Here is a 13754-nt window from a genome sequence, read left to right on the forward strand (position 1 = left end):
GCCTCCGTCTGCGTGGAGCCGGGAACCAGGGGCTCCGTCTGGGTGGCTGTCTCTGACGTGCCAGAGGGGGGGGCCGCAGTGACAAGGGATCTTGTCATCCCTTGGGGTGCTCTGGTGAACAGATGTTCCCCCAGATCCTGATGAGCACCCCTGATAAACTTATACATGGCCACCAGATCACCCGAGCCTGCGCTTTTCTAGGCTGAGGAGTCCCGTGGCTCTCAGCCTCTCATCATAAGGTCTGTTTTCCTGACCTCTGATCATGTGCATGGCTCTTCTCTGCACTCTCTCAAGCTTCTCCACATCCTTTTTGAATTGCGGAGCCCAAAACTGGATGCAGTACTCCAGCTGCGGCCTCACCAAGACCGAATATAACAGGAGAATGATGTCCCGGGATTTGTTTGAGAAATCTATGGATGCTTGAGAAATCTATGGATGCAAGCCAGCATTTTGCTTGCTTTAATAGCCACAGCGGCAACATTAAAGGTCCAGTTTCTAATCTGTAGTGCTAACCAGCGTAGCACTGCTGAGCCTATAAGCATGCTGCCAGTTTTTCCTCCCAAGGTGGAGAACCTTGCATTTTTCGGTGCTGAACACCATCGGGTTCTCATCCGCCCATTTCCTGAGCCTGTCAAGATCTGCCTGGATCACCCTCCTGTCCTCAGGTGTGGATGCTTTACCCCAGAGTTTGGTGTCGTCGGCAAACTTGGCCAGTCCACTTCTGACACCAATGTCCACATCATTGATGAAGATGTTAAACAGTATAGGCCCTAGGACAGAGCCTTGAGGGACCTCACTGGTGACCGCGCACCAAGACGATTGGCTTCTGTCAACCACCACCCTCTGGGTCCTACCGTGGAGCCAGTTCCCCAGCCAGCAGATCGTGGTGAGGTCAAGCCAGTTAGCCAGTTTTGCCAAGAGGTGATCATGGGATACCAGATCGAAGGCTTTTTTAAAGTCAAGATATATGACACCAATCTCTTCCCTCTTGTCCAGGTGATAGGTCACCCGGTCTTAAAAGGCAATGAGATTGGTCAAGCAAGACCTACCCACAACAAACCCATGCTGGGTATCCCTCAGGATATTGCCATCAGACCAGCTATATAGTTGGGCTAAAGTTAGAACAGCTTTTGGATGAAAGACATTTTTCCTCCAGTATTTTTTTTTGTATAAGTAGAGCAAAATCAGAGAAACTAGTTCTGAATGGAAGTAACTGACATGTTGTCCTGGCTAGTTACTTGAAAGAAGACCAATTTAGAGGTTGACTTGTGTGCTTTGCCTGTATGCTGTTGACATATTCACGGTTTCCAGAGTTCCTGACTTTGAGATGACCTAGAAGGAGGACTGTGCCAGAGACAGTGCCCCAGAATGGACACCTGAGAAAAATATCTTGCATTCAAAAGCTTGTCTAACTCTACCCAAATACATGGTTGGTTCAATACAAGATATCACTCTAAGAAATCCTTGCCTCTCATAACTTCTGGACCATCATGACTACAATGTCACTCTTACACTACTGATTATATTTTTATAATTTTGTAAAGTTAATGCTGAAGCTCATGGGTTATATGAGTGTGCCCGCCTGACTTCATGGAGCCTCTCCCATGTGGCCCTGGAGAGTGTGCTAGGGGTCTGTCGCAAGGATGGCTTCTGCTGTCGTGACATGGGGTCACGTTTTCCACGTGGGATACCCTGGTACTTTCCTGCCATGTCTTGGGTGTTATGTTCAGTAGAAGGTTTCCCTTCCGTTGTGGGGGAACGCATTAGGTATTGTCACTAGCGGGTGTTCCTGGGGCTCCACCTTCCCTACCCCCTAGCCATGTGCCAGCCTATCAGGACTGCCAAACGATAGGTGATTCATTTGGCTTTGCCTAGAAGTAGTATCCCACACCCTCTCTGCTGCACTGGTCGCTGGTGTTTGCAATGGTCTTCCCTCCCACCACACAGGTTTGCCTGCGCTGGTGCGATGGCCTCAATGATGGGTCTAGCCTCTCCGTGTTGGAATCTCCTGAGTGGCCCTGGCCTGCTCCGTCATCGGCGTTTGCTGTATGGCCTCCTCTCTGGCCCTGGGGCTTCAAAGTAACTGAAGAAAGTACCAAAATTCCAGGGAGGGGCCTCTGCCCACTCCCCACTCACGCGTCCTGTGTTTGCCGCCTTCGCCATCTCTTGGTATTCTCTTCCTGGCTAATTCCCTCACTGTCCAGGGTGGTGTGGCCCTTTAACTCAGGACTTGGACCCTCTGGTGGGGTCCCTCTCCAGCCCCTCCTTGCGTGTGCCCAGGGTCTCTGTTCGGCTGGGGGGGAGGGCGGTCCCACAGCTACCTCCCTGCTGTACCCCCACCTGCTGCTTTCCCGCTGCTGGCTTTTATTCCTGCCGGGAGGCATTCTGGGATGATGTCATTGGGGTGGGCCGGCCCCAGCCTCAGAGAAAAGCAGCTGATGAATTACATGGGTGCTCCACCCCTCCGTAGTTCAGCTCGGCTGTGCCTGGAGGAGGTGAGTTTGCCCAGTTCTCAGGGCTTTTCTTTTCAGCATTGTGATAGGTTGTTGCCTCCATGATCCAGGCCAGGGGGAGAGGTCTCCCGCCCCTTTCTTATCATCCCCCTGGGACAATGAGGCATTCATATTTTCTCTTGAAAAAGTGACTTTGCCTTAAACATTTTTTTAACACTTAAGTTATGCAGCCAACTATATGGTTGATTGAAAGGCAGCTTCTGAAAAGACTTGATATTTCTCCATAAAACACATTGCCATACCTCCTTTTCTCCTTTTCCCCCCTCCCCCCTCTGTCTCTCTGTCTGTCTCTCAGTGAACTGCAAAGTGCTTTAGCCCTGTGTAATTGTAGAAGTGTTTGGATTGATCTTTGTTATGGAAAGAATGTGTTTTGCAGTCATGTCTCTGCCTTGTTTCTGGCTTTTTGTATTTATATTGGCAATGAATACAGTCACTTACACATAAGAATTGACAGATGGGCCTTAAATCCTAAATTAGGAAATACTTGAAGAGTCAAAGGAATTGCAGACAAAACAAAGACAGGGAAAAACAGGAAATCAAGTTTATTGAACAATTTGGAAGCAAAAGTATTTAAGAGTTAATGATCAATTAATTAATGTGAGCTGAGATTCTGATGCTAGTGAAATCTATCCTTTTGAAGTTTTTAATTGTAGAAAGGGCCTTTAAGACTTTACAGAAATCTTAAAATGTGCTTAGTTTATCCATAAATCTTTTGTATATATTGAGGGAGAGATTCTACACAAGATGCTACGTTGCCATAGTGATGAGCTACAGCTCATCACTATGGCAATGTAGCATCAATGGGCATGAACTGTGACGACGATGCTATTGTGCAGTAGGGTTGGAAATGACCTGTGTGCCGCCGAGACTGTGCAGTAATGGTGGTTACTGCGCAGTCATTTAGTACTTGCTTTAGCCAGAGCAAGTACTAAATGACTATGCAGTAACAACTGCGCAGTTGGGGACACCTGTAGACACGTCCAATAAGTAGAATCTTAACTTTGGAGCCTTTCTCTGAAAAGTGAATAATGGCGTCCTGAAAAGTGAAAATGAAAAGTGAAAATGTCATCCTTACTGGCTGCTTTTCAGGGAAATAGTAAATGTCCTCACTTTTTTTAAATTTCAAGTTAACACTGGAAACATCTGTGAGACACTTGGCTAGATTTGTTTTTTGTATATCCCTTCACTAGCAGAGGCTGCCCTTAACTGCATTTGCAAAACATTTTTGCAAAAGATGGTATCATGGAGATGTAACTGGAGCTAAAGTGTGAAGTTGGGGAACCTGACTTTCCTCTTACTTTGCTAGTTGAACTATGATTAACTTACATGTCAACTCTTGTTATGCATAGCGGTGAACAAAAGTAAAATTGAGTATAATTTACATCTGAACTACATTCTCCGTTTAGACAGAACATTTCAGAATAACTTGGGACCCAAAATCTAGACCAGATTTTTCAGAAGAGATCACTTCCTATTTGGTTAACTATAAAAGTAGAAGTCACTGGGTATTGAGCATAACTGAAAACTTATGTCTAATTTACATGGCTAAACTGCGATTGAGCTCCTTTACAAAACTCATGCAATGTGAATGGGATGCTGAGCGCATGAAAAATCTGTTACTTTCTGCACAGTCTCATATTGCTTCATGCCTTGTTTTCTTCCCTCATCCCATACCCTAGGTAAGTGTTCTCCCTTGCTATTTTGTCCCTTTTTATTCTGATGAGCTAAAGTAGACGTTTTCAAGTTGTTTGGATCGGTGTACCCCCGGTGACCAGATGCAGAGCAGTGTACCCCTGGTGGCCAGATGTGGAGCTTGGGGGGTGGGGCAGTGGCACGCGGCTGGACGCAGAGCAGCAGCAGCCACCACATGAGAGCTTCACCCAGCCCCCACATCTGGCTGGGTGGTCAGTGCCTGCGCAGCAGCATGGGATGGTGTGTGGCGGCGCTCCATCCCCACCCATCCGCATGTACCCCCTAGGGCCTTCTCAAGTACTCCCTGAGCAACCCCTGAGCTAAAGAATCACTTGCCTCAGTGAGCTAGTAGAATCTAATTAACCGTTTTCCACTAGGTTACCACACATTAATGAAGAGGGGAGGAGATATTGTATGCAAATATTGCTAGCCTAATGCATATCTCACTTCCTGGAGCCCTAAGCTACTCATTTATGCAATGCATTGGACTTTTATGGTTGTCAGGAGACTTGCCACTTTTAACCTTTTCTGAAGCACAGTTCATGGAAGGACACAGGTCAGATTGCAAATTGGTCTTCCTACAAATAACTAGCTAAGGCAGCAAGTTAGTTACTTCCATTCAGAGCTGTTTTCTCTGATTTCTCTCTACTTGTAGGAAATAAAACCATTAGCTCACCTGTATTCTTGGGGTCTCCAGGCATATCAGGCCTCTGCTGCCAATTTCACTCAGGTTGTAGCAAGTCTCCTGCACCAATGTTTGGATAATGTCCTAAGTGTATTATACTGGCTACTATCTCTCCCACAGGCCACTACATTTCACAACATCACTATGTTCCCAAAAGTCATGATTCTTACATATGGTTCCCTGATTTACAGGAAATTGAGGCCGAAGACCTGGGGTTTGAGTGAGCAACCTTTTTGACCACCACAACTAGGCTTTTGTGCACTGATCTACCTCCACAGGAGGTTTCCTAACTCTCTAAATACACAGTAGCTCTAAAACAGCTTCAATTTATTTTTGAGATCAAGCTATCCAAGATATTTTTCCACCTTGCTTTTCAAATGTAGATTTTTTTCCTAAACAAAGGTACAGAGGCAAAATGAAGTCCTAGATGTTACTATCTTATAACATACAAAAATTGTACAACTCTTTCATCTCTTACTATCTAAAGGATTCTAGGCTAGATTTGGGTGCTTGGTTATTTTAATATTGCATAGAAGCTGGGCCCCACTGTGCTAGGTGCTATAGAAAAATATGGTCCCTACCCCAAAATAGTGTACATGTGAACGTAAGGCAAGAGAGCTGGTAGATACAGGCAGGCCAGGTGCAGACATTACACTTTTTCCCATTTAAGTGGTAAGAAACCAATGTATATCTGTAACAGAACACAAGTTTGAGCATATAGGCTGTTCTAAAGATGGCAGATCCTGTTCTAAGGTACATCTGGATTGATGTAATTTCAGACTTACTCAATCTAGGTTGCACTGGCCTATTGGATGTCAGTGCCAGGTTCACCCACGAATCAAGGTAGGTTGCTGTCCACTAGTATTCCAGAGGACTTTTTGAGTCCTAATCAGCCCTCACTTGCAGGGAGCTGTGGCTTGGCTGTTCCAACTGAGTGTCTAGCTGACCCCACCCCTGAGCTCTCTGTCCATCAGCCACAGTCAGGACAGGGGAGGGCAGGGGACCAAGCCACTGGGGGAAGTGGTGCCAGCAGCACACCTCTCATTCCCACCTGAGTTGGTGGGGCACAGTGTCCCTCTCCTGTCTCAAGCCCTGGGACCATGTGCTGGAGTGGCTCTGGGAAAGGCTTGGAGAATTTCTCCCCCCGCTCCCCTACTCCATGTCAGCATCAAGTTTCTGGCTGAAGCCACTTCCTCCTATGCAGTCATGGGGCCCTGGTCCCTGGGGAGGGTGGTGGTAGTCATGTCCCCTGGGGAGGGTGGCAGCAGTCATGTCCTTGGAGCTGCAGCACCAGATGGGGGCGATTTCTATACCAAGATCAAGGGGAGGAGTGGGTTCCTGTGCTGGGCTGAGCTGGAAGCTACCCCTCCCCAACCCTGGAAAGTGGACCTGCTTGAGTTGAGCCAGCCCAGCCAGCAGAAGTTGGCGCTAGCAGTAGGTGGGGTGGGGCAGAGGCTTGCCCAGCTCCCCAGACTGTAGCCTCTGTTCCTACACTGAAATTGCCCCCCACCAGGCACTGCAGCCACAAGAGCATGGCTGCATCCCCTCCCCAGGGACTGCAGCCTCATGGCTTCATGGGAGGAAACAGCTTCAGCTAGGAGCTCTGTGCTGGCTGGCTGGGGAGGAGAGGAGAGGGGGGAAATCCTCCAAGCCCTTTCCAGAGCTGCTCCAGTGCATGGTCCCAGGTGCCAACCCGGCCACAAATGCAGGGTGCACTGCTGGCACCACCTCCCTCCAGTAGCTCAATACCCCTGTTCTCCTCCACCTCTGGGCTGCCTGGGGTGGACCCCTGTGCCTCCCACCCTAGACAAAGCCCAGGGACCCTCATGCCATCAAGCTGGGACAAACATGCTTCCTTCTGCTGGTTGCCTGCAGCTGAGAGCTACCTGGCAGATGACAGGGCAGCAGGGAGGAAGTGTGCCTGACAGCCAGTGAGGGATGGCCCCCACTCAGCTGTGCTCAGCTGCCCTTGGCAATGTCCGGCACTCTGGGAGGCATGTGGGAGCACCCCTAGCCTTCTGGCCTTGGCCACTGCAGGCATTTCCCTGCCTCCCCAGACCAAAGGGTGAAGGTGGGTTTCATTTGCTCCTGAGCCAATCTGTGCAGCTTGATTGGATTGATTCCATCTTGGGCTTTTGAATGTCTGTACTTAGCCACAGAGACTGAGCAACACAAGAAAATGATGAGACAAGATTGGTTAATGTGAGATGTACCAGCTGCTTAAATGTTAATAGATATTTTTAGTTTGTCATTTCTAGCCTTGGAAAAGCCTCAGATTTCAGGCTTCAAAGTTGTAACAGCTTTGTGTTTAGAAAAGCTGTTTTAGGTCATTTTTGGAGAAGTTTCATGCTTGTTACTTAGACATCCTGTGCTCCCTGCTCTGAGAGACTCAGGGTCATTAATGCTTTTGGTTTTGCAGTTGGAGGGATTAAAAAAATTAGTCCCAAGGAAATGTTTAAAACCCTCTAAGATATTTCTGAACTAGTCTTCCCTTAACATGTGAAGCATATTCAGAAAATATGTTCTTATGCCATGCTGTAAATGCTTTATCAGCACTCATTTGAAGACTTGCTTATTTCACCAGTGGCTGTTGCTAATATCCCACCATGCCTTCAAGTGTTGTTTTGGTTTGCAAATAATAAATGTTACAACTTTAATTTTCCTTTTCTCATGAAAAATGCTTAGGACAACTTTTTAAGCAGATGATTCTAAGCCATAAAACAGATCTGCATTAAAACTGACAGTTGGAGGTTGTTTGGGTCAGTGTTATAAGATTTAGGCCCAAATGTTTGTGCTATATTTTTTTAAACAGATGATTGAGATGTATCTTTCATTGCTGAGATCCCACATTATGCATTTGGGGTCTAGCACCCCCTGTGCCTGGTGCTGGCACCCCCCATGCCAATGAATTTGCCACCTCCCAGCCCTGCACTGTCCTCGGCTACCTCCCTGCACTGGCCCTGGCCCTAGCCCTGCATCACCTGGGGGCGGGGGGCCTGGAGCTGGGAGCCAGAGCCCCTGGGACCCCCATGCCCACCCTGCCCTGAGTTGTCGTTCATAATAATAATGATTATAATAACACTAGTGCTGCTGCTACTGTGGCAGGTGCTGCCCAGCTGGGGCAGGGCAAGGCACGGGATGAAGCCGCAGTTCTTCCGGGAGGGGGTCAGGTGGGCTACGGTGAGTTTTGGGGTGGCTTCAACCTCTCCCCCCATAGTCCCCTCCCACTGCTGCTGCCACCCACCCCGAATGCAGCCTGGTTCCCCCCTCGCCAGGAAGAGCCCGGTGCAGCCCCGGCCCCAGCCCTCAGTGGCAGCCTGCCCTGCCCCACGTAGATCCAGGGGCACATGCCTCCACATGCCTCCTGAGTGCAGGTAGCAGCAGGAGCCGCATGCCCCAGACAAAGCTGCTCATGGCTCAGTCCTGTGCCTCGCCAGCTGTGCAGCACCTGCCCCTCTCCTAGCTCCAGTCCCAGGCCCAACCCCACTCCCTCTCCACCCCTGCTGCAGCCGCAAGAAGCTGTCAGCCGGGCTGCCTTGCAGCCCTACCACTGCCCCACATTTGGGGGGCTAAGCTCTGTTAGCCCCACCTTCCACCCCCTATGAGTGGAAGGCCTACATGTAAATTTCAAGTATTTTTTATTTTAAAAAACTGTTTAGTTTTAAGAATATTGCTCGCCTTTGCAAATTTGTCACCTTTATTCAATAAAATCACTTATTTTTTAGTCATAATGGTTTTGACAAATATAAAGCCCTTAGTTCTTCTCATGAAAAGCATGGGAGTAGCTTCAAGACTCATAAATAAGTTGAGCAAGAAACAGAAGATAATGAGGGATGCTACTCTGGTTTAAACTCCAGTTGTATCAAATGAAATTGTATTAAGGCCCAAGTTAAATTTTAATGCTTTTATGGACAGGAATAAAAGGAAATAAGAACTCAGAAGAGGTGATCAGGAAATCCATGCTGATTTAAGAATGCACCCTCTGGGGAGGATAACAAAGAAGATTAAAATTCTCTGGAGGTAAACAGGCATGCATTTTTTTTCACTGGAAAGTTCCTCTGAAAATTAGCAAAGCAAGTTAAGCTTTAAAGTAAAACCGCAGCTTCTGGTTCTTCCAAGATCTGTCAATCTAATATATGGCTATTAACAAGCTAAAATGAATGCACTTTGATTTTCACATATTCGGTATTTTCAGTCAGTTACCCTTTCACAGAGTGTCTTAGGCTGCTCTGACTATTCCTAGCATCAGGCTAAATGTACTTCTGAAATTCTCTTTCTTTTTTTTTTTGAAAAACAAAAGCCCTACAGGCAAAAATATAAGTGTGAATTTTTGCTTTTACCATCTGTTACCCATAACTTGATTTCAATTCAGGCTAATAAGATACTGACAATTATTTTATTTTTTGTCAGTTTGCCTTTAATTTTTTTTAAGTCTAAATGATGAGTTCTTTTCATTGGTGGTGTATTACTGAGACATGGGATAAAATCCACCAAAGGAACAGAGTATTGATAATGTGATCCTTAAATATCCTGAATGAAAGTCAGTTAAGTAGCCAGTGTCCCCCTAGAATTTCTTATTTTAGTATTTGGCATCATAATGAAAGTTCAGACAGATAGTAAATATAAAGCTAGCTCAACAAGTTTCTGGGGCTGTTACAGAACAACGAAGTGTTTCAACTAGTGAGCAAAATAGTCACCTCTTCATCTGAAAAAATGAGCTAGGGCTAGGCTTTCTAGCTGGCAGCCCATGGGCTGCATGCAGCTTGCAAGGGGTTACTTTGCAGCCCATAGTCTCCTACCTTATTGCTGTAGCAGCTGCCAGCCAGGATCTTTAAGCTTCCACCTCCCTCCCTCAGCTTTTGCTTCTTGTTCCCACCCCAGAGGGTCGGACGGGACAGCCCACATCACTGAGGGAGCCTGTGGTGTGGTATAGTGAGGAACTGAGATGGAGGCTGCTTGTAGTTATGGGGGAGCAGGGAGGCTACCACGCATACCAGCAAGGGGTGGTGGGGAGTATGGCCGAGGGGCCAGTAACTTGCACTCGTGCAGCCTCTGGGGTGTGTGATCCCTGCTCTTGTGGCCCATGCTGCATGCAGTCCCCTGCCACTTAGCTCAGGGCTGTCCAACTTCTTAAATAATCAAAGGAATAATAGGAGATTTCTCAATTTTTAGGGCTTGAGCTTGAAACAAACGAAGCATATTCCACTGAGTGCATTTCCACTGCTGAATGTGGAGTGTTGTGGGTTTTGCTCAGTGAGATAAATCCAGCTTCTTCCCCTGTCATTGTGGGTGATGAAGTTTCAGTGAAACTGGCCTACTTTTTCTGTAGAAAATGGAAAGGGGTCCAACCTCGGGTAGGTACTGTTCAGACATATCGTTTCTGTCCCAATGGGTTTAGTGTCAATCTATGGATCTTTTGACTTTTTATAGTGTCTAGGGTTTCTGTACCTGATCTCTTAGTGGAAATGCACTATGGGAAAGGGATAGGGCATGAACAGATGGGCCCCAGGTTAATTACATAAGGACTTGGCTGACATTGCCTCCTCAGTGACTGTGCAGCTATGTTGCCGCACAGAGAACATAATTGCCAACTATTTAGCACATACCCAAGCAATATGGATTGTAGAAAGCGATTAGAACTTTTCCCATAATTATTTTTTGTTATGTTGTATTTCCATTCCATTGAATTTTGACTACAAGTCACAGTTAAAGGATGTTGAATAACTTGTTCTGAATAGGAAAAAGTAAAAGGGTTTTTTTCGCCTTCAGGAGGGAAGAGGGGATAATTTGTTGACTTGTCAAAGTGGAAACATTTGAAAAAAGAGGTTCAATTTTGACAAAATTCCATTGGAAACCATGCATATTTTCAAAACTGGCCTGATTCTTAATCAGCTACAGGTACTGTTTCTAAGACCTGGGTTTCTTATCCATTCACTGAGCAGGAACTGGGTTTCTAGGTTGCTAAAGAACAGTCAAGCTGAGGTGCCCCAGAGTATCCTCATTGCATCACATGTATTGAGTAGGAGTAATTGGGTGGGGTTTCTTGACTTTGATGTCTGACCGAGTGCTCTGCTTGTGTGCTGTTGACATATACACAGTTTCCAGAGTCCCTGGCTTCGATGTGACCTAGTAGGAGGACTGCCCGGGAGCCAGTACCCCAGCAGAACTGGGCAAAGAGCAGGAATTCCATTTCACTGAAACTTCACATTGCAAAAATAGAAAACTTAGAAAACATTTTTTCCCAAGAGGGACCTAAATAAGGTCCTCAAAAATAGTGAAATCCTTAACCAGGTAGAATTACCATTCTCTTTTCCAGCTTTAGCTTGAATTTTCCTGAATTCCTATTCAGTAATTTGTTCTTGAACTTCTCCTATTTTTTAAAATATCCATCCTTCATTCAGAAGTTCTCACCTGATAATTTTGGACAAATAATTTTTGGACTCTCAAGTTTTTGATTTAGCATAAGCTGTTTTCAGTGGGTTCATTTCACAATCTAAAAATTGTCCAGTTTACAAGTTGAGTGGTTAATTTTTCTAGTCTCTCTGAACCACTGTTAATGCTGCCTTGATAGCATCCTGGAAACAAGAGTATATCCTGTCAATGTCAAGCCTGTTATTAGAGAAAAGGCCCTCTCCCTACCAGTATAAGAATCCTTAATGAGGTGTGAATAGCTGAGCAGAGGTGAGGGGCAGGTCTGAGTAATAAGTTTCCAAGCGTTAATGAGGTGTGAACTACTGAAAGCAGGCTGTTTCTACTGAGTTAGCCAGCATAGGTAAAACAGTTTAAGTGGTACCTTTTTAATATTAAATAAATGGATTTTGGCAAGTGGGTAATACTCTTTTTATGATTTAAATGTGTGTCTTAAGTTGCCTATACTGTACCAATATTGACTATGATTTAAATGTTTTAGCTGTTCACCTTTTCATTCATAATTTAAATGGGCATCTTAAGTGATCTATACTGTACTGATGTCATGCTCTAAAGCCCACTGAAATCACCTGGAAGAGTCCTTCTTATTTCTGTGGGCTTCAGTGGATAAGGTCCATTGTGTGACTGGTAACTGACAAAGTAAATCAGTAACAAAAAGTTTGTTAAATGAGTCAGCAGGGGATCTAAGACCTTTTCTTTTGCTGAAAACTGAGGAAAGCAATGGAAAAATCTCCTGCAGGATTCAGCCTGTGTGGTCTGGAATTTGTGGGGGATTTTTGGTAACTCATGAGCTTGAAATAGACCTAAGTGTGACTTATGTTATTTCCTTGGGTGGCAAGACAGCCCCTCCATTTACAATCATTTAAGTGGCCTGATCGCTAATTGGTTGGTGGATGCATTTTTAAACACTTTAAAAAGGTGAATAACTGAAACCAATTAGCTCACATCTGGTATCAATTCTTATACTACTAAAACTAAAATTACACAATAAAATCCTCTGGGTATTTGTCTGAGAGAGGGTTCCAAGGTTCCGCTTTCATAAAATTAAAAAAAGAAAAAACTCTTAAGTGAAGAATCTTTGTGTCATCACTAAAGTGAGAGGCATATGCACACACTCTTGGCCTCAAGGGTGCCATTTTCTTTTTTCAAAAAAAGGAATGCACTAATTGGCGTGGCTTGGAACCTGAACCTTCAACCATGTAAAAAGTTCGTTTGATATTTGTTGTGGCCAAATGCCCTTATGGAATTATATCTTTTTCTAGATGCTACTTATAAACATTTTATTAGCCTGTTCTAATAATAAAGAGGATCTGACATTTGTTGCTGATTTGTAATAGATGCAAGGAACTCAAGTGACTTGCTGATAGAAAAATATCTAGTTAGAAAACAAATATTTATTTAAAAATAACCAAAAAAACCCCCTTTTAAGGTTTACTTTCAGCACATTCATGGCTTTTTCTTACAGCTTACATATGCTCCTTTTAGTGCCTCCTACTACAAAGAGATAAAGAGGATTTATTATCTAAGAGTGCAGATGCCTGATACAATTACTACCAAGTAATTTATCCCAGACTTTAATCTGTAGAAAATTTACTCTCTTAGTAAGGAGCAGACACATGACTAGCTCACCTAAGCTGGCATTGTTACAGATTCTGAGCACTGGGTGGTGGGGGAACCAGTTGGTATCAAGCTAGCTGTGACCCCAGGATGGAATCGCCTAGGGGAATGAATTTATGGCATGTTCTTTAGAGTCACTTTTTTCATGGACTAACTTTAGCCTGGAATTGAATGATCTACTGCAGAATAAGGTTGTACATTATGTTCTCTCTGCTTTTACTGCACAGAAAATTCTTCACCCACAGTTGGCCATTTTGGATACTCTCCTTTGTCCCCTGTAACTCATGCAGCTTTGTTTTCTACTACTATCAAATAGCATCATCATTAATCCCATGGACATGCTAATTTTTCTAAGTGTAATGCAATCTGTTCAAGCTTGGGGAAATTTTTTCTTCCTCTCTGTTCTGGTAGGAAGCAGTATAAGAATGTTACCCTAAACCCTTAATGTAGCAATAGAAAAGTAAAGAGTGGATATGAGGAGATAAAAATGGTTAATTTGGGATGATTTGGGAGTGCAAATAGGAGGGATTTCTGGAGTGGGATGAGTTTTGTTAACATTTTGTTTATGGGAAGGAGTTTGTTGACACCATTTTTAAGTTACAAATGAATATTGGGATGAATATAAAAATAAGAGGTGGAAAAGCACCAATCTCCTATGCTGAAAAAAAAAGAGAGGAATGGAAAGCTTTGTAGTCCCTTGTAAATGACAGCCCAGAGGTTAACACTGTTAATTGGTACCTCATAAGCATTTGTTCTATTGGTACCTAAATAATTTTTTTAGGTTTCTGACTGCTAAAGTGTTTCCTCCAAGAATCTCT

General features: G+C 44.8%; 1 protein-coding gene across 1 annotated transcript in view; it reads left to right on the forward strand.

Moving 5' to 3' along the window:
* The window catches only part of FBLN1 (fibulin 1), a 125292-nt gene that overhangs the window by 17807 nt on the left and 93731 nt on the right, over window positions 1–13754 (forward strand). The gene's annotated exons all lie outside the window — the stretch shown is intronic.

This window comes from Alligator sinensis, unplaced genomic scaffold (assembly GCF_000455745.1).
Source record: "Alligator sinensis unplaced genomic scaffold, ASM45574v1 scaffold806_1, whole genome shotgun sequence".
In the NCBI taxonomy this organism is placed as follows: domain Eukaryota; kingdom Metazoa; phylum Chordata; order Crocodylia; family Alligatoridae; genus Alligator; species Alligator sinensis.